Genomic DNA, 22,503 nt, shown 5'->3' with positions numbered 1-22,503 from the left:
CACTGTACCAGTAGATGGGTGAAAAAGCAATAGAGCTGGCAATTACTGTTTTCCAATTCAATTTCAAATATTTCATCTCCATTGTACAAGACGGATAACAATAGTATATTTCAGGGCGAGTGCCGTGGGGTTTTTTCCTCGCCTTCGGCTCGGACGTCACTTCACGTAAAAACATCCCATGGCACTAGTAGTGAACAATATTTTTCCGTAGTGATTTTCGCATTTACGAATTTGGGGAAGGGCCAATGCCAATCCCCGAACGAGGAAAAGTGAAGGTCAGTACGGAAAAAAACTTTTCCGGATGATTTCGCATTTAGAGAGAAGAGAAAAATGGGGCGAAATTCAATTCGAGTGACTGCGAAATATAAAGCAGAGACGAGACGGTACTATGTTTTCCAACCGAGAGGTATTGAATAAGAAAAATCGAAATTAATACTGTCAGAAATTTTTCGAAATTTCATGGAAAATGTGGCAGTAATTCTCATGAGAGTGACATTGAATCCGATTTAGGGGAAAAATGGTTATGAAATTTCAAATTTTAGGTAGAATTCAAGAAAATTCATGAGTTTTCAGTAGAGGAGGGTGGGGTAAAATGGACACTAGACTTTTTTAAAATTATTCATAACTCAGAAACAAATTTATCAATTGAGCTCAGTTTAGGCTCGTCACAAAGGGAAAGAATTGTTCTTTGTATTGAAAGAAAAAAAAATTAAATTTCATCAACATTTCAACCCCTCATTAACATTTGAAAAAAAGTCAAAAGTGTCTGTTTTACCCCAACCTCCCCTAGCAGTGAGACGGAAATTTCACAACCTGATTGAATTTTCAATGGAACATGAATATTCAGAAACAAATTGACATGAATTTTTAAGTTTTCCATGAATTTTCTTGATTTTTCCTCATTTTCACAGAATAATTGAATCAAGTATTTTATTGATTTTCAGATCATTCGAATAGAAAATCAATGGAATGTTTGATTTTTCAAGGACAAGCTTTCCTGAAATTTCAGTGATAATTAAACACGATAAAAATGTTTGGGATTTGGCACGGAAAATTCAGACGAAAATTTTCAACAGTATACAGAACGTTTTCCCGATAAATGATTCGAGAAAAGTTCCTCTAGCGCGCAGTAAAAATCGGTGGCCGTCGGTGGCTCGTAAATTTATCCAACTCCGTCAAAATGAACCCTAGTATTTTTTATTTGCTTTGGGCAGTGTGTAGTATGCAGAAACTTGAGAAGAAAATTACGATGTTAAACAAATACCGCGGGGTGCATTCATATAGGAATGACAGCCAAGAGGAAATGTGATGATGAGTAACTCCAGTGTAACCGTAGAGGGTGTACGTTGGGTGTGCCATGTTGACACGTGCAATCAATTACCCCCACATTTCTTTTAGGATCTTCATTACGAGGAGAAAAGGAGAAAACAAAAGGGCCCTTTACATTAACTCTTCCATTGTTTTTCCACAGGTGTTGACCGTCGCACTGAAGTTTTCTTGAATCCACGTGATTGCGGGGTGAAGCTTCCAACGATACTGACAATTTACACCAGATAATTGACCTCAGCGAGATTACACCCAATTTCACGTGAGACTAATAATTTTCCATTCAGTAGAAAATTATGGAGAAGTTTTGATAGGCGAAGTGAATTATTCCATTGAAATTCAGCATCACATTTTCCTTTTTCCCCCTTTGGGTCTCCCCCTGAGCCTTGCTGTGGACGTTGGAATTTGCTGTTTCATTTTCTTTTTAATTAATCCATTGACAAAATCTTCGTCCGTCAAAACTTCTCCATAATTTTCTATTCTACTGAATGGAAAATTACCAGTCTCATCAGTACTCCCAAGAATTGAAAAAAAAATTAATGATAAATAATTTTTTTGCTTGAAGTGCGTCAAACAGTTGCTTTTTTTACTTTTTCATTTTATCCCACTCTGCCCTACTTATGGTAGAAAAAATTATTCGAGTGATCCTCGAAATAATTATCATATGAGAAATATGAATTTTTTACGCAATGTCCTCCTACCTACTCCAAAATTCTATCCAACAATATCCTGCGATGTCATAAGATGTGAAACGTTATACAAAGTCCTGTCCTTAATGATAACCACGGCAAATAATCCATGTGAACGAACGGCGATTCATTGCGATTATGGTCACCGCGAGAAATCAATGAAGGTGATAAAGGATAGGAAAGGGAAATATTCGTAGGAAAAAAAAAATTTAATGTAAAAGTAAATAGTGAAATAGTGAAATAAAATAGTAAATACTTTTTCATTTTCTGTTTCGTTGAAATGAAATATCAAATAACTATTTTTATTTAAAAAAGAAATGTAATTAAAGACTATTTGATCGATCGAAATAGTCCACTTGAAATATATATGGGTCTTTCTATGAAAATTGTGATTCTTTTGTCCACAAGGTTTTTTTGTGCTCAGAACGTGATTAATTGACGGATTACTCATATTTTCTATGTATTATTAAGATATTTGAAGTTTTCGATCAAGATACCCTGCCATCTACAACATTTGAGTAGGGGAAGTACGTAAAAACGACGGTGGATGTCAGTACCGTCTTCTGTCCATTTCCAGGCATTTGACATTCCCGCTTTATTAACTCCCATAGTTCGCAGTTTTCACCACATACTCTTGAGGATTATTCAACAGGGGTACCGTCCCGTTAACTTCACAACGATTAATGAATTTAATATTGATTTTGGAACTGGTTAATCGTGTTCAAAGGGTGTCCAGAGTTTTTCAGGAGAATTTCAATATTTCACGTATACCACCGTGGCACTGAGGTTAACGTGTCAAGAGGGCTCACATTATCACACTCCAATTGTCGAACATTAGCTTGAATGTTTACACCATCGGTGGAAGTTTTATTTATTATCTGTTGGATTGGAGCAGTGCAGATTTTTCAGAAAAGGTAAGTCATGAAATCCCATGTCAGTACCAATGTATAATGAATCTCGTCTCTCGTTCGAAAATTCATATTTTTTTTATCCATGTGTGATAGTAGTTAGTGATTAAAAAATAATTATAATGGGAAATTATTCTACCGTGATCAATTGAACAATAAGAACACGTTAAATGTGTAAATGTCAGTACCGTCAGTGTCAGTACCGTAGCTTATATTGAATATTGAGTGTTAATAACAACTTCTGACTCAATTTAACGTATCAAAACGACTTTTATTCCGTTCCAGATGACTCGACAACGTAATCGTCAGCCAAAGAATCAACAAGAGGCTCCAAAATTCATGACACAGAGGAAATCGGAGTCGATTCGAATGCAACAACGAGGGAAAACGGTCAAAAAGAAGAACATGAAATCTGACGTATACCGACAACAGCAACTGAAGAAACAAAGGGAAGCACAAAGGGCAAGGAGAGCAAGAATCAAGGAAGATCCAGAGAAACACAAGAAGTACTGCCAACAAGAAAGAGCAAGAAATAGAAAAAGAAAATCAGATGGTAAGATCAAAGCTGTCCGGGATCTTACAGAGAAGGAAAAAAAAATTCGACGTAAGAAACAAAATGAATGGAAACGAAATTCTCGCGAAAAAATCGCAGCAGAATCATCTGTATTGCAAGTGACTCGTACCGATAATAATGTTCTCTCAAAGCAAGCTAAAGTGGGTAAGAAACGAGTGGCTAAAAATGTCAAAAAGTGTTATCGTGAAAAAACAAAATTGGTTGAACAAAACAAAACATTGAAGAAAACATTGAAGAAAGAAGGTGGATAAGTTGAGGAAACGAATTGGCAGGATGAAGAAGAAAAATTCAGCATCAGCATCACCAAATTCAAAGGTACGAAGGTTTTTGAATGGTAGAAATGTACCTGTAGATATTAGAAAACGTCTCGTTTCTTCTGAAATTCTCAACGAACAATTAAGATCGTCATACAGAGATCCTCACAGTGATAAATTCAAGCAAATCCTCGGCAGAGTTTTGTGTGGAAGAGTGATAAGAAAATATCGCCTTCTGACATCCGTGAAGAAACAAATTGCACCAGTTGTATCTTCTCGAGTACGAGTTGATCAAAATCCACTAACAGTGATACGAAAATCGAATGGAACTTTTGATTTTATTAAAACAAAAGTCAAACATTTCTTCGAAGAAAATTCGATTATCGATCCAGGGAAGAGAAGTTGCAAGAAGGTGAATGGCGAATTAATCTCCAAGCGATATTTGAGTGCGAGTATCAAGGATTTGCACACAAAGTTTTGCACTGACAGCTCTTTCCGCGTCAGTTACGCTTTTTTTGCAAGAAATCGACGCTCGTATTGTGTGGCACCGACAGTTACAGAGAGAGATACATGTGCTTGCTACACACATGAAAACTTCCGGTTATTAGTGAGTGCTTTACATAAAATGAAGCTCATTAAAGAAAATTCAACGGAAAAAGTTATCGCAAGCGTTACGTGTGAGCAACGATCAGAAGAGTGCCTTTCAAGAACATGTGAAAATTGTTCAACTCGTCAAGTGGAGATTATTCTTGAAGGTAACAGTTACAATGGAGAGCTGTTCTACATGAAGTGGATAATAGCCCCGGTGACACGTGTTAACGGAAAAACTCAACAACCCATCACCGTCACACTCACTACCAAAAATAAAATCAGATGTAACGTCGATGAAGCCGTGGGTCTCGTAAGAAATGACTTGGAGGTTCTGATGGCTCACGAGTTTCGCATAACGCATCAGAGGTCAGTTCTGAAACGACTAATACAGAGTTTGAGCGACAGCGAAATGTTCTTCATCATAGATTTCAGTCAAAATTATTCAATGAAGTACAACAGGGAAGTGCAACAGTACACTTTGGGGCCAGCAGGGACCAATACACCTTACATACTGGGATGATGTATACTTCCGGTTTCTCTCAAGGTTTCGTAACTCTGTCGGAATCTCTGAGACATGATCCTGTAGCAATTCTGGTCCATTTGAAGAAAATCCTCGATTTTTATCTGCCTCAATTTCCGAAAATAACACAGCTCCACTTCCAAAGCGATGGGCCGATCACGCAATATCGAAACAAAAAAATGTTTTTTCTGATCACCCAGCAACTCCCTCGAGATTATCCACAAATTAGTCAGATAACATACAATTTTACGGAAGCAGAGCATGGAAAAGGGCCTGCAGATGGAATTGGAGGTGCGCTGAAGAAGTCAGCAGACGATCAGGTGAAGTACGGGCACGATATTTCCAATTTCGCAACTCTCGTCGCAACGCTTCGTACTCAAGTCAAGGCAGTCCAGATTGATACGGTGACTAACGAAGAAATTTGTACCATGGACGCTATATTACCCACACAATTGAAGCCTTTTGCAGGCACCATGAAAGTGCACCAGTACAAATGGACAGAGGAATATTCAAGCAGAGTTTTGTTCAATTCTTTGAGTTGTTTTGATTGTCCTCTGAATATTGTCTGTATTCACTTTTCAATTGGATCGATCAATTATGACGTACAATTCCCTTCAACTGCAGAATCTTCGTCTGAAAATTACATCGAATCAAGCAAACTGAAAGTACGACGTGGGAGAACGAAGAGCACTCAATCTCATTCATCAAATAATGAGAATGTGGAAACGGATTTGTCGACCCAGAGGCCAGCTCGAGGACGCAAGAGGAATAAAGCTGTGACAGGAGAGTATGAGACTGCGGTTCAGGGATCTCGAAATGAACCCGTCAGAAGAAGTTCAGTATGATTGAGAAATGGATCTGTGATCAAGAAGAAGAGTCATAAAATGAGTATTTAACTGTTATAAAATTATATTATCAATATTTTCAGTTAATGTATAATAAACTTATTATCCAAAATAGGTACATTATATCTAATGACCCTTACATATATTCCAGTTCGATTCAATCGTAAATAAAGTATGCTTTTCAACCCGGAAAAACCACCAATTTACGTATAATTAATAAAATTCGATAATCACGCGATTACTTCGAGTTTTTTGAGGCTGTAGTGCAACGGCTTCGTGAAACTTCATTTTTCTATGTATAGAATCGAAATATGAACAAAAATCCACTCCAAAAACATGTTCATAATCCAAAATAATGAAATTCGAAAAATCACAATTTTCGTAGAAAGACCCATATTTCAAATAGTATTTCATCGCAGTGCACCATTTGGAATAGGATTTCTATTTGATTTTCATAAACTAGTGCCCAGTTCTGATTATTCATGTTTGAGACGTTCAAATTCGAACCAAACAATTATTATTTTTTGCTAATTTTCAACTTAAGATTTTGTTGACCCAAACAATACTTGTTTGAGAACTTATTCGTTCACTCATAGAANATGGAAAAGGGCCTGCAGATGGAATTGGAGGTGCGCTGAAGAAGTCAGCAGACGATCAGGTGAAGTACGGGCACGATATTTCCAATTTCGCAACTCTCGTCGCAACGCTTCGTACTCAAGTCAAGGCAGTCCAGATTGATACGGTGACTAACGAAGAAATTTGTACCATGGACGCTATATTACCCACACAATTGAAGCCTTTTGCAGGCACCATGAAAGTGCACCAGTACAAATGGACAGAGGAATATTCAAGCAGAGTTTTGTTCAATTCTTTGAGTTGTTTTGATTGTCCTCTGAATATTGTCTGTATTCACTTTTCAATTGGATCGATCAATTATGACGTACAATTCCCTTCAACTGCAGAATCTTCGTCTGAAAATTACATCGAATCAAGCAAACTGAAAGTACGACGTGGGAGAACGAAGAGCACTCAATCTCATTCATCAAATAATGAGAATGTGGAAACGGATTTGTCGACCCAGAGGCCAGCTCGAGGACGCAAGAGGAATAAAGCTGTGACAGGAGAGTATGAGACTGCGGTTCAGGGATCTCGAAATGAACCCGTCAGAAGAAGTTCAGTATGATTGAGAAATGGATCTGTGATCAAGAAGAAGAGTCATAAAATGAGTATTTAACTGTTATAAAATTATATTATCAATATTTTCAGTTAATGTATAATAAACTTATTATCCAAAATAGGTACATTATATCTAATGACCCTTACATATATTCCAGTTCGATTCAATCGTAAATAAAGTATGCTTTTCAACCCGGAAAAACCACCAATTTACGTATAATTAATAAAATTCGATAATCACGCGATTACTTCGAGTTTTTTGAGGCTGTAGTGCAACGGCTTCGTGAAACTTCATTTTTCTATGTATAGAATCGAAATATGAACAAAAATCCACTCCAAAAACATGTTCATAATCCAAAATAATGAAATTCGAAAAATCACAATTTTCGTAGAAAGACCCATATTTCAAATAGTATTTCATCGCAGTGCACCATTTGGAATAGGATTTCTATTTGATTTTCATAAACTAGTGCCCAGTTCTGATTATTCATGTTTGAGACGTTCAAATTCGAACCAAACAATTATTATTTTTTGCTAATTTTCAACTTAAGATTTTGTTGACCCAAACAATACTTGTTTGAGAACTTATTCGTTCACTCATAGAAAGGATTAGTTAGTGTTAACGAATGGATTTGGTTGGAGACGAGGATCTATTTAGTCTCACCAAATATTCATTCGTTACTAGTTAACAAATGCACATTTGAAAAGTCTTGTTCGATTCGATTTTCACTTTTCAAGTGGAGCATTCGTTAACTATTAACGAATATTCATTTGGTCATATTCAACTCTACCATTCCTCAATAGTTAACGAATCTCGTTTGGAATAAATGAATCAGTCTATCAGTGTTTTTCTCTCGGTGTATTGCCGATGCTTTGATTAATTTTTCCCGGCATTCTTCAATGAACAGGATTAAATTTTCACATAACATCAGCAAGAGGCTATCCACTATTCAGGATAATCCACGATTTATGAAAATATGATTCTCCCACCGGTTAACATACGGGAAGCCCGATATACCTACATGCCTTTTGAAAACCTCGTTCCCCTAACCCTCACTCTCCGCGATTTGCAACGTCAATGTCGACAAAACGTGCGTCGATAAGATTATATGGCAGCTCCGGCAGAGTGCCATTGTTGTTTTCATCGAGGCGAAGGGACAATCAGAGGGATTGAAAAGCTTTATGTGTTGATCGGAGGCTTCCAACGATTGCTCGTCCAACATCTATTTTTTCACTCCAACGGAACAAAATGGGCAAATGGATTTTTGTTTGTTTTCAATTTAACAAAGGAAAAAAAACAAGAAAGTAGAGGCCATTCCTCCAGTACGACGTAAATTTTCAATTGAACGTGGATTGTCACGTATCACTGACATAATTGGATAAACAACCCGAGGGAGATGCGGGAGGACGAGTGCTCCAGACAATCCGCAAGTCCATCGTGACCGGAGTGTACCTTCAATCTTCGCCACACTGGCACGTTTCATTCCACAAGGGGATTGACTCTCCAATACTGATAAAACACAGATCTCCACCCATTTTCTTGGAAGTTTAAACGTATTTCTAAATCGATTGGTGGAGAAAATGACGAATGACGGACATCTATACTTGATGCATTTACTATTAGAGTGGTGCTATCTGAACTAATTGAGAGTTTGAGAAAAGATGGGACATCTTATAAGGAATACGCCTTTCAGCGGGGTATTTTCAAACAGCCTAGAGAGGAGATGGTACTACATCGAAAGATTATAAAATTGAAAATTACGATGTGAACATAATAGTTGATATGGAAAACATATTCGGTGAATTTCACCAACTAGTTGACGAAATTTACCAACTAGTTGGTGAACTTCAACATTAGTTTTTGAAATTCATCAACTTGTTGTTGCAAAAAATGAATTACCAGCCAGTTGGTGAATTTTAACAAGTAGTTGGTGCATTTCAATAACTAGTTTATGAATTTCAACAAACAGTTGACGAATTTGAACCGCTAGTTGGTGAATTTCAACAACTAGTAGTTAAATTTTATCAACTAATTTGTTGAAATTCACCAACTGACTGGTAATTGATTTTTTTCAACAACAAGTTGATAAATTTCAACAACTAGTAGTTAAATTTCACCAACTAGTTTGTTGAAATTTACCAACTGGCTGGTAATTGATTTTTTTCAACAAGCTGATAAATTTCAACAACTAGTTGGTGAATTTCAACAGCTAATTGGTGAATTTCAACACCTAGTTGCTAGCTGCTAATTGATTTTTTTCATTACCAAGTTGATGAATTTCAACAATTGGTAGTTACATTTCTCCAACGAATTTTGTTGAAATTCACCAACTGGCTGATAATTAATTTTTTTCAACAAATTAATAAATTTCCACAGCTAGTTGATGCGGCGGATATGGTATCTCTATTCTATTTCTCATATCAAGAATTCCTATATTCCCGCAGTAAAAAATAATTTTATCTTCTTTCGTCTACGCATTTTGAGACTGAGTCAGTCCCAAAAATGTCCCTGCTATTTTAGAGTGCGAGGATCTCTTCAACGTCCCTTCTCAGTCTCGTGCGCAGCCCTACTTAATCTTCAAAAACGGAATTGCATCCATACCCCCTCGAAACCTCTTACAAACGCCTAAAGACTCGCGCACCCAATTTCCCTCCCAACCGCTCTAATTTATTCCTTGATTATCCGTGTTTGTGAAACTATTTAAGAAGACTCGTTTACTAATCTCAGTTGGAAAACATCCAAGCGTAGGAATCGCAGGTGCCCATTAAATTTGCCGGGTTTTTTTTTTTTTTTTTTCATAATTCTTGAAACAAAGAAAAACTCTCCGTCTTTCACTCCTTAATACTTGTGACACAGTGACGGAGAGACGAGGGAGAGACGCGTTGGAAAAAAAATTACAGAGCATAAATATTTGCAAAGGAGTATCACGGGTAGAATGCCAAAACTGGGGAGAGGAGAAAAAGCAAGGGTAAAATAAATAAACGAGTTGGAGGAATGAAAAGTGGGGTAATGTTATCTTGGCTTCGTATATTTCTGCTGTTGAAATCACTAAAAGCACTGGCGCCATTTGAACTTGTTAATGGTACTGATACTGCTTAAGCAAAGTGGAATATCGAAAGGGGTTCTTGACTACAATACGAGAGGGACTTTTCCCCATTGATTTCACCAGTGATTGTAGCAAAGTTTTGCACTAAAGTCGGCAACTCTAAATGTGCAGAGAAAACTCATAGTATTTGTCATATCGCTTCCCTTACCTTCACTCTAGAGTACTCGGATAATGGAGGAAGATGTAGAGAAGCAATCCGAAGTGATTGCTATTGATCGAGAATTCTCATTCATATTTTCTAATTGAAGGGGTGTGAATAATAATGAATGCGTCGCTCGTCCTCAATTCGAAATAGCGATTTCTCAATGAACTCTGGGCTTTTGTCGAGAAACATCGAAGATTCTTGAAATAATGGGGTGACAAAAGTTTGAGCTGTAAAATAATGAAAAAAAGAGAATGAAGAGATCGAAAGGAGGGCAAGAAACTGTTTTCACCCTCAGCTTGGTTTTATCCTCCTCCGAATGGCCCCGCCCTAGCTATTCCACGAATTGGTGGTAAGGCTATACTGGCCTTTAAGTTTCGCTCCTCGGGGAGACGACACTGCTTTTTTTCCTTCGCTAAATGTCTCAAGCATCGGAAAAATATCCTCGACGATGGGTCTCTAAATGCCCGCGATATTTTCTCACTGCTGAATAAATCGCTGCGATTTTCATGCGAAATTTCATTAGAGTTTTATAACTATCCGATGCAGTATCGAAAAACGGAAATTCGATGTTGTATTGATTAAATGAATTTTCCCGGAGTATTCTGGAAGGATTTTTGTTTGCCTATTGGACGAGAGAATACTGCGGGTTAGGAAGGGGAGAAATTCGTAAACGTATGGCTTCATCCTCATAGTTCATACGAGGGGGCCATCCAATAAAGTTACAAAACTAAGTTGAAAGCACCACAGTATGTCCTCAACGATCCGTGGTCGGGTCTCGGTGTAATAATATAATCCCAGTTCGTGTTTCTCATCTATATAGAGGTCCTGACGCATTTTCCGCAACAAAGGATGTGAAAGCTTGGCAACACTAATGCCGAACTGTTACATGGGGATTTAATGTGGAGAAAGAAAAATTGGTATTATCAGTCTGGCGAGAAAAATTCGAAGGTTTCGAAAGATGAGAGATGGCTTTACAAGAGTCCATTTGCTGCGGATGATTGAAATTCCGGGAGGGTGCTGCCATTTTGGATGGGAGACTGATCAGGTTCAGAATAAAGTCTCTTAAGGATATATCTGGGTGAAATCTTCTTCAGAGTGTACAGAATGGACCAAGAGTATTTTTTAGGGGGTTCCCGGATTTCTTTTGACCAATGAAAAATCCCTCGGAAAATTTTTCACTGGAAAAATTTTCCCCTGAAACATTTTTCTCAAGAACAGTTCCTATGTGAAATTTTCCTGGAAAATATTAAATCAGACACATATTCGAACACAGCATCAATTCATCAATTCAATGTAACACCTGTTATTTCCTTGAAAGTGACAATTTCTGAACATCGTGAATAATTTACAAACACATTTTCGTAAAAATACGATTCAACTTTTCAAACAGAACATCTACAACAAGACAAAATAACAATCCAGATCCAGTTTTTTCGTTAAGTCAACCATTTTCAGTGTTTTTTCATTTTTCCACTTCTCAGAGAAATAAAAATGAAATTCAATTAGTATTTTCTGAAAAAAATTTTAAGTAAAATCCCACATAGAAAAAATTCGGAAGGAAAACTAATTTCAAAAGAAAGAAATCAAGACACAGCTCAACACGACTCGACCTATCCTCATAGTTTTCAATGTACCCCAAAAATGATTCCCGCTACATATCTTTCAGGCCTTTTTTTAAATAGCTAAAGATCTTTCACCTTTCACCCGAGAGTATAAATTCACGTTCCAGCATTCTGAAGACTCCGTGTATTACACGTTATATGAAATCCATTCATTTTCCAAAATTTATTAGTCCGCCTTATTCACTATTCTGAAGATGCATTGTTCTGTTGGGGTGGAGTACTCCTTATCTGCGTTTATCCGCGTCGAAATTCCTTATTCTACTGCGCCATAATTCATGAATTTTCCGCTTTATTCCTTCGCAGGGTATCAGGACAATTTTTCATTAAATGAAACGACCCCTTGTGCCTCTTTTTTCCAAAGTCTCAACGTAATTTTCAATCCTATTCGGAGAGTTTGGGTATTCCACGGGGAAAATGGGGATGGGGTACTTCGAGTGAGCGCAAAAGTCGAATATTTACGAGCTTGACACGTATACGAGGTGGAGTAAGAACTCGCGAAGTGCAGATGTACGGCTTTCGTAGTGATAACACCCTCGAACCTGATATACGTATATTTTTACATCAGGATTCATGTCTGGATGAGCGGGAATGACGGCTCCATCAGCGATGAATCATGTCGGAGGTGAAGGAAAAAAAGTTTCGGGGTCAGATTCTTTGATTAAAGGGAGTTGTGGTGATTTGTCAAATTTATGGGAGTTTCGGCGAGTTCTTATATCTTCAGGTTTGGAGCCAGTCCCGCCGGGGCGGGATGCGGGAACGCCGAGGGTAGATTATGGGGGAGAAACGAGGGTCAATGGTCAATGCATTGTTCTCTAGTCGGTGAGGCACGTTCTCGTATTTCTGAGGTGGGAATCCTTCAAACTGTTTCTCTTCATATATGTAGTTGTCAGCTCGGTCTATGCTCTTTAAGGCGTTAAATGTTTTCGTCGACATTATCGATTACACTCGAGAAATTCGAAAACTTGGAGGGGAGTTCCGACGAGACATCACAAATATTTGGCGCGTCAGTAGATATTTTTGATATTTTTTCGCGGAGTTGTATTTTGCGATGTTTTGATTTGGATTCATACGCTGAGAAAAAATTATTTTAAAAAATTTTATAGTTAAGGAGCGAAAATTTGGGATCATATTCAGAAAACGATTTGAAAAAAAAATTGTTGGAAACTTTTGTTAAGTTGACTTTTCGATGAAAAAAAATTGAATCTCTAGTTTTGAGTGGCCGGAGACAATGTTGACTGATAAAAGCAGATTCCTGAGACAAAATCACACGGAAACTAGTATTTTAGGCCAGAAGTAAATTGGTTCAATGCGACAAAAGATTTCTTCAGAAAAACATAATTTTTCGGCAGAAATAATTTTTTCTCTCACATGAGTATAGAGGAAACAAAAGTTTGAGACTTCAGCGACAGTGATTTTACGAAATTTATCTACAATTACAGTTTAAAAATAATTGAATTCGATTTAAGGGAATTCAATTTTTTTTAAACTGTAATTGAATTTCAACTTTTTCTGAACGTTCAAGTGAAGTTTCAATTTTTTAGCTGCAGAACGATGAAAATTCCACAATTTACATGAATTTTCAAATGAAAATGAATATTTACTGGTAAATTCCGTTAAATTTTCAGGGAATTCCTGCAAAATTCTTGGAATTCCAGATATTTGTGAAGAAATTCTCTGAAAATTCAGAGGATTCAGGAATTCAAGGAGAGATTCCTCTGAACTTTTCTGATTTTTCATTAATTTTTCCCGAAATAACTACACTGAAATCTACAGATCCCACAAAATCGTTGATATTTCAGTATAAATGTCACTTGTTGGAAATTTCTTAGACCCTTATCAGAAATTTCAGTGGAAAATTTGGAACAGTGTATTACGAATTCGCGATTATCAAGTTGACTGCGACCAAAATTATCAAATCTAGTAATTTTGTCACCAAGTTACTGTGACATTATCACTACAGTAATTTATAGTGAACATATTTGAGGATTTAAATTATATCCTGGACCAGAAATTTAAATAAAGGTAGAATTTTTTAGCTGCAAGACAGAAATTCCACTTTTATTCTCACATTTTCAGAGAATTCCTTTAAAATTGTTGGAATTCCAAGAATTTTTAACGACATTCCCTGAAAATTTAGAGGATTCTGGAATTCAAGGAGAGATTTCTCTGATTTTCCTGATTTTTCATTAATTTTTCCTAGAATAATTACACTAAAATCTACAGATCCCACAAAATTCTTCATATTTCAGTACAAATGTTAGCTATTAGAAATTTCTAAGACCCTTATCAGAAATTTCAGTGGAAAATTTTGAACAGTGTATTACGAATTCGCGATACAAATTCTGAAATCCAGTAATTTTGTCACTAATTTTCAGTGACATTATCACTACAGTAATTTCTAGTGAACATATTTGAGGATTTAAATTGTATCCGCCAATTTAAACCAAAGGCTTGTTGTGACATGAGAAAATTGTGACAATATTAACGAAAATATCTGAAATCTTCCAAATTGGTTCAAATTACTTCAATTCCCTGCAGCGTTGTCGACGAATTCCGAACTCCCTCCGGCAAATAACTTACGCGTGGAATGTTTCGGCAATAAGGTCTTCACTACTGCGTCAGCTCAGAAGCATTATTCTGGTTCAAAGATATCTATTTCAGTTCACACGATAATAGAGTAGCTTCTCCAGCAGTGAGATGAGCAACTGATAATAGAAACTGAGAAGTTTATATGTAGTAGGTATGCCAGCTGTCGACCGTAGCGTGACTTGCACAAGCTATAGATGACCAAAAATGGTGAGGGAATATTTGCTTTGAACCCAACTTATGGAAAATCAATAAAGAAATGTTGAAATTCCGGGCATGCTACAGGAATGTCGAGCACAATATTCATGGTACATTCATGCGGATCCGGAGATACCGCAAGTCGTTCGGAATTATAACATTTTTATGCGAGATTATTAAAATTTTGAAGATTGTATACGAAGAGAAAAGTTCCCAGGTAAGAATTACATAGGTTGACGATGAGAACAAGCCTGTATGAGCCCAGGGTTGGTGAGGCTCAGTTATTCAGGCCTGGAATAGGCTTGGTTTCACCGTTCACTTGAGCTTCAAACGAGGATGATTAAAGGGCCCATTGGCGAGGCTCAATTCAGGCCTAGTTCAGGCTTTCAGTATTTAGTATATTCAGGGCTCAGCAAGGTCTCGAAAATTAAAGTTACTTTCGATTAATTTCCTCAATTTTTAGATCAATACTCATCAGCTAATGGTGGTGAAAACATTATCATCATCTACAAACATAGCTATAATTTTCCGCCAAGTTATCTAAGCTAATCCCAGACCAGGCCTAGAGCAGCTCTTTGTGCATGAGACTACATAATTATTATTATCCTTATCTATAATTAATTAATCAATCGATTCTGAACTCATAAATCCATCGGACCTATCATTTATTCAAGTTTAGGAAGTTTAATTGGGATATCAACAAAATAATAAAATAACAGTAATAAAAGTTGAATTTTTATACCCGAAAAAAATGTATCATCCTAAGAAGTCGCAGGTAGCCCAGTGGATAGCGCGCTTGTTTACGGATCAGAAGAACCCCGGACCGAACCCCAGCAGGAGCAAATTTTTAAATGTTTGATTTCATTGTATTCCAATTTCCAGGTGCGCGGTAATAATCCAGGACGAATAATTAATAGAAACTAATGATGATAATAATTTTTTTCCCATCCATTGTTAATTAAACGACAATCACAATCACCAACAACGCTTAGCAACAGTGATGTACGGTCCGACCGCACTCTCTTTCATACGTTACTCTAAATTCATAAAGAGGGTTATGAAGCAGTAAGAAATTGTTCATACAAATATCTGCAAAAAATACTCCAATTTATTTAGCCGAAGCTCGATTGAGCCTTTAAAATTTTGTAATTCAAGGCTTGAATCAAGCCTTGGCACCAAGCCTCGTTCAAGCCTTGCGGACTAAGCCTGAAACGAGGTTATCATTTTAGGGCTGAAGGAGGATTGATCCAAGGCTGAGCCCCAGCCCTGATTGAGCATTTCCGAGCCTTGGTCCAGGGCTTAATGAGCCCTGTTTCTATCGTCAATGCTTACCTAGGTTGGAGAAAAATTACCAAATAAGTCAAGTAATTGTGTACAGAGAGAAAAATTCAATAGAAATTACTGGAAAAAATGTAAAAATTACGTTTCAAAACGTAATTCGCGAGTGAAGTAAAATTCAATAAAAAGAGTGAGGCGGAATTGAAATTGTACGAATCGTCACGTAAATTCTACGATTTCTTCCATAAAAATTAACCACCCGTCTGATGACTCACCGCTCTGGGGACAACAAGTCGTTCCGTAATTTTTCCCCAACGATTGAGAAATTTCAGATTTCTTCTCTTCCATTCTCATAAAAATTGTTGGAAAAAGATTCCTCATTGCGGATTACGTGAACTGTTCCGTAATTTTTTTCTGAATATTTCTCTCCATTTCAAGGTCCTTTCCACCCCATATAGAGCCAAAAAAAGCGAGACGAATAGTGAAGTTTTTTCCGCTAATTCGTGAAAATGTATCATTCGTGTTATCAAAAATTGTCCCATGAACGTGAATAAATTCTCAATATTGTATAATCATGCACATACATGGAAAAAAAAATTAGAGAAAAATTACCGGACAAATCAAGTAATCGTGGAGCAAACTCGATTTTCAGTACTTTTTCTCCTTAAGGTACATCCCTAAAAAACACGTTTTTCTTAAGATTGTCCCCATGTTTGTCACAGATAATGTTTATAACGAATATGTCCAATATATTCTCTACGTCATTTCCAACCAAAATTAGAAGATCGTCAAAATCAACGATTACAAAGCTTCCATGCGGAAGCAAAAAACGCACGCAAACATCCTTTCTACAGATCATGAACCGTGGAGATATAAAATTTCCGGGTTCGATTATCGGGCCATTACGATAGCCACCCGATATAAATCAGAAAGTTAAAAATGAATAGAAAAGTAGTTGAATTCCACACCCCATACCCTTCAATGAATATTCAACCGATTAGTCAGTGAAACCCCTGTCCTAAAACATCTGAATCCTCCTTACTGCCCCATATAGAGCTGCATACAGCTCCGCTTTGCGTTCACAAATAATTGTTGACGTACTAGTGGTTATTTTTATTTATCGATAAGTACTACACTGTTCGAAAAGTACTCGTTAAATTTCAAGTAAAGAATCTTCAAATTTTCAACAACAAATAATTTACATGGAATTTCCATTGATATGGTCATTTCTCAGGTTTTAAACTATTAAAAATTCAATTGAATGCATTGCTTAATTTTCACGATAGGTTTGAAAATCCAAGTTGTCCTTGACAATTGAATGATCATTCATCATGAAAAACTTAATTTTATTGACTTTCCAAGATGAATCAGGAATTCCATGAGCAATTTAGTTAGAATTTTTTTTTTTTACGGCTTCGTAGTCCCTTTTCGGGTCTCATTCGGCACTCTATCCAACCCTATGCATGCGGCTGTAGATTCTACACTGTAATGCATTCGCACTTCTATAGAACATAGAAGTAGCATGGGGAAACCACAGAAAACCCATGCCGGTACAGGCGGTTCCTCTATTAGCAACCTCCCGCTCGCCGGAGCCTTCCGTTGAAAAATTCGGTTCCACGGGGAATCGAACTCACAACCTTTCGCACACTAGACTTGCGTCTAATCCACTCGGCCACCGACGTCGGTTTTAGTTTGAAATTGGATTCAAGTTCAGAATATTGAGAATTCAACTGCATCTGTTACTTAAATTTCAAAGAATTTCTAACCGTGTAGTTTTTTGCCTTGCGAGTGGGGCGCATATAAGAAAAACACCAAAAAAGCCTTTGAAACGGCCTTTCAATTCAGTAGAATTGAAAATTATTAAGAAGTTTTGATGGGAGAAGATTTGATCACTGGCTTAATTGAAAAGAAAATGGAACAGCAAAATCCAAAGATCAGAAGAAGGCCCAGGGGAGACTCAGAGGGGGGAAAAAGGAAAATGTGATGCTGAATTTCAATCGAATGAGAAAAGAAAAGTGTAATTGCCCTGATCTAATCAATTGAATTATAGATGAAATATTTCATATTACTTGAAAAGAGAACTGGATAAAATTAGTGAAAATTATTAATATTGTCGTCTCGATATACGAAATATATGAAAAACCTTCGGGAGTTTCGAATGAGGAGAGAACATAGATTCAGCGATGACGAGGTCTTAATTTGGCTGCTGGAGAGTCAGCGGACAAGCTGACTAGTGGACGTTAAGATCGCATGTCCTATTCTACCGAATAGAAAATTATTATTCTCATCAATACTCCCAATAATAAAAAAAGTTAATAAAAGTTAATGAAAAAAAATTTGTTTTGCTTGAATTGCATCAAATAGTCGTTTTCGACTGTTTCATTTTGCCCCACTTTTCCCTACTAGTGACTGTTCTTACTGATCGATAGCGTTCAATATTTAGATGAAATTTTGTAAATAGTTTTTATGTTTTAGTAATAAAAAGTAATAAAACTAAATAAAAAGAAAGTTAATAATGAATATAAAAATAGTTGAAGTCCACACCCCATCCCCTTTAATGAATATTCGACCGATTAGTCAGTGAAACCCCTGTCCAAAACTCCTGAATTCTCCTCCCTGCCCCAAAAAGTTGACCAGATATTGACAACCAACCCGAAGGGATGGAAAATGCAGCCGATCGACGTAGTGTCACGACATGTTTGTTATGAACTTGTCGTTATGATTCCACTCGAGCTGTCTGTTCATTCACCATTGTGTATGACTGAGTGAATGTAACTTTGACGAGGCAAGCGCGAGCCCGGGCTTGAACAAGGGTAGAATTGAGGGATTTATGCACCAGGCGCACCAGCTTGACTGCCTCTCAAGCGCCCCCCTTCAAGTGATCACGCAGTGGTATTTAGCCGCGAGAGCACGTAGATGAAGGGATGAAGTGGCGATGGTATGGCAATAGTGGATGGTATGTAGGGTAAAACCTATACGGGCTATTGTCGATGAAAGGAATTTCCCAGAAAGTTGAATAGACCCGGAGCTCAGACATTTGGGAATTAGGAGGAAACGAAAGAATGGAGCGAAGTGAATCAAAAAAACCCGACGGGAGAAAAAAATAAATCTTTTAAAGGAGACAATTCCAGATTTCGATTTCGCCACACGAACGAAATTTCTTCCAATCAATTCTTCGCCGTATTATTGATTTTAGAATTTATATTCACCCGACGAAGTTTATTACATCCTGGATTTGATAGTCTTTTGTGATAGGTTCGGGGTAGATGTATGGTGAGAGAGGGGCATTTAACTGCTTCAATTATTACGATGAATCATGAAAGATTCCAGTCATGATTGAGATACTTCACACGTTTTGTAACTGACACGATTGTCTCGTCTTGAGAAAGCGGAATCAATGTGAACTGGACAAAGGATTAATTGACTCTACACTGTTAGAAATTTTTTGAAATTTCATGCAAAATATGATAGTAATTCTCATGAGAGTGATATTGAATCGGATTTAGGGGAAAAATGGTTCTGAAATTTCCAGTTTTGGGCAGAATTCAAAGAAATTCGTGAGTTTTCAGTGGGAGTGAGACAGAAAATTCACAACTCCATTGAATGTTCAATGGAATGTGAATTACATGAATTTCCTATTTTTCCCTAAATTTTCCTGACTTTTCTGAATTTTCACGGAATAATTTAGTTGAATATTCAAGTATTTTATTAATTTTCAGATCATTCGAACAGAAAATCAATGGAATATTTGTTTTTTCAATGATAATATTTCCTGAAAACTCAGTGGAAATTAAACCCGATAAAAATTTCTATTTGGTCCGGAAAATTCAGACGAGAATTCTTCCCATCCAAATTTCAGCCAATAGCATTCCGCTATTTTGATAATTCTACTTGATAATTCAACTGGTAATTTTTCATGTTGGTATATATATGAAAAACAAAAGATTTTCTGGTCGAGTAAGCCTCTCCTCGAAACTCATAGATGGATTTTATCTCATAGTGCAATTCTCTTGGCCGAAATTTGGACGAATTTCGCACTCGTCATTTTTTAACCTGAAAAACTTGACGCCTTCGTTTGTTTGCAAGAAACCTATCGGGAAATCTCTGATAAGTTTGAAGCTCTTGTGGTATTACATTCGAAATTTTTTAACGGTGTGCAGCTTTCGATGGGACAGAATTCCTTCGACGACAGATAAATAATTTTAAATTGATGAAAATATTAGTAATCGATAAGAAAGAAGACAAAACTCTAATGAATTCACACCGGATGCGACGACTATCAGGTCTCATAAAATCAAATTTGACGATAAAGAATAGACGAACAAGGTTAAATGTTGGGCACCAGCCACCTGCATTAAAAAATCGGTGAACAATAAATGAAGAGTGATTCCAATGAAGTAATAATCATTGGGAGGTCCGATTCGGAAGATCCAATAATGAAAAGAATTGAAAATTGACCTTGACCATAAATATATTCGACAGAAAATGATCAATTACTCACAGTTGCACAAATAAACTTCTGATGAATTCCAGAAGTAACAGTAACACACAAAATCGAAAACAATGATGATACTTTCAATTAAAAGTGGAAGAATTTGACAAAAGTGACCCCAGTGTACAAAAAGACTCGATACATAGCAAGATATATACTACAAGTGATTATCGTTGTGTGATGAGCCCACGACAGGCTCAGTCTCCCCACTCTTTGCTACAAAAATGAACAATTGGACGTCACTATCTGTCGATAGATAGATGACGATGATTGATATGATGTCAAGCCAATGATGTCCATTATTTTGGATTATTTTTAGATATGTTCTATCAGTTTTGATTCCTCGTTGTTTGGATTGAGCGTAAGCAATCCGGTAATATTCTCCTGTTACATGGTTCAAAATGGATCTTAGATTTTAATCTTCATAATTTAAGTTATGTTTATACTACTTCGATTGTCCTCATAATTTACGTAGTTTTATTGAATTTTTAACGAAGTTCCAATTTTATTCTACCATTATAACGGAGATATCAACATTTGAAAATTGTGAATTCCTTAATGTGGGGCTGGAGAATTCGCTTTATCGTAGCACCAGCTGATGTGAATGGGATTTTCCTTTCACTTGTTAAAGAATCACTGTTTCCTGACGTCTATAACTTTCGTCATTAACTATCAGAAATAATTACTTTAATCATATTTCACCATCAAAATGTTCCTAGAATTGCCAAATGATTAAGATGCCGGAGCTGACGACCCATGAACGTGGGCATAAGTACAGGGCCTACACGGAGAGAAATTTTTCATAAAAATTATTCTACCGTTCTATAAAAGGGTATCATGAGTCATCGCTTCCTCATTTCTATCCCGAAATTTAGTAAAAATTAATATATGATGATCAAATTTTATTCTACGTTAAAGAAATTTTATCCTGACGCATAATAAATTTTCCCCTTCCAGTCCAATCATTTTTATGTAGATAACAACGAAAATTCTAGAACGGTTGGTAAATTTTACCTTACCGGTACAATAATTTTTACTCTACCGGCACGGTAATTTTTATTTTTATCAGGATAAAATTTCTCTCCGTGTAGAATTGGCAAATTTGAACAGAAAAAAAAGTTTTTTTGAGAAGTACGTCTTTACTTTTGTCAAGAGATTTATAGCTCAAAAATTTTCAAGAACAAAATATCTTACATTGAGAGAAAAAAGCTTCCATCAAAAGATTTTGTACTTGTCCGAAGGATGACACGGAAAAAAATATCCTCGAATGTGGTATACAGGGTGAATCGTCCAGTGTTCGAACGAATAAGGTCACAGTTATTTTTGACGTAGATTAAAAAATATAACCAAGTCGAAAATTGATTTAAAAATAATTATAACTCCTCTGTACATCTCCATAGATAACAAAACAAAAAATATTATGGATATTAATTGACGATACAATTAATGATATGAATACAAAAAGCTAAAGATGTGTGAAAACCCAGTAATCGAAATGCGTATTCTGTAATGGGAATATGCTATTGGCGGCGTGTCATCGAAAACTGTTTTTTCCGCTGGTAATAAGGTAACTTAAACATTTTCAATCATCACAATATCATTTGGAAATGTCATAATTTTATTTTTCATGTATAATGCGAGGCATCTCTACCTTCTACTAATTTATTTTATAGAAAAAGTACCAATTAGTTCGATTACTGGTCTGGTTCGAACACTGGTTGCTTCACCCTAATATTCTGGAATTAGGAATATGTGCATTCCGGTATATCACATTCTGGATTCCGGAATAATATTCCGTAATCCGGGATTCTTCATCCTCAATTCCGGAATAATATTCCAGAATCCGAAATATTTAATTCTCGAATGATATCCCAGGGACATCCTCGCATTAAAATATTGTACGTTGCGTCTATAAGAGGTGGCATGTACTGACGACGCGCCATCCGAATTTAAGTGAGATCGGGCAATAATCACGAGGAGCACTCAGCGAAGTATTTTCATACATTATTTCTCCGCGAATTCGCCCTTTCAGCTGGCAATTGGCGGTTTTGCGAATTATTAGTGGGTTGCAAGGAGCAATTGGTCGGAACATTATTGCGGAATTGAACATAAAATATCCCGAATTCCGGAATATTATTCTGAATTCCGTAGTACAATATTCCTGATTCCGGAATATGATATACCCGATTCGG

General features: G+C 36.6%; 1 long non-coding RNA gene across 1 annotated transcript in view; it reads right to left on the bottom strand.

Annotated features, from left to right (window-relative positions):
- The window catches only part of LOC107048375, a 143,495-nt gene that overhangs the window by 18,704 nt on the left and 102,288 nt on the right, over positions 1–22,503 (bottom strand). The window lies entirely within an intron of this gene.

The sequence above is a fragment of the Diachasma alloeum genome, unplaced genomic scaffold (genome assembly GCF_001412515.2).
Source record: "Diachasma alloeum isolate Michigan unplaced genomic scaffold, Dall2.0 Dall_scaffold_00188, whole genome shotgun sequence".
In the NCBI taxonomy this organism is placed as follows: Eukaryota; Metazoa; Arthropoda; class Insecta; order Hymenoptera; family Braconidae; genus Diachasma; species Diachasma alloeum.
This window is presented reverse-complemented; position numbering and strand designations above follow the sequence as displayed.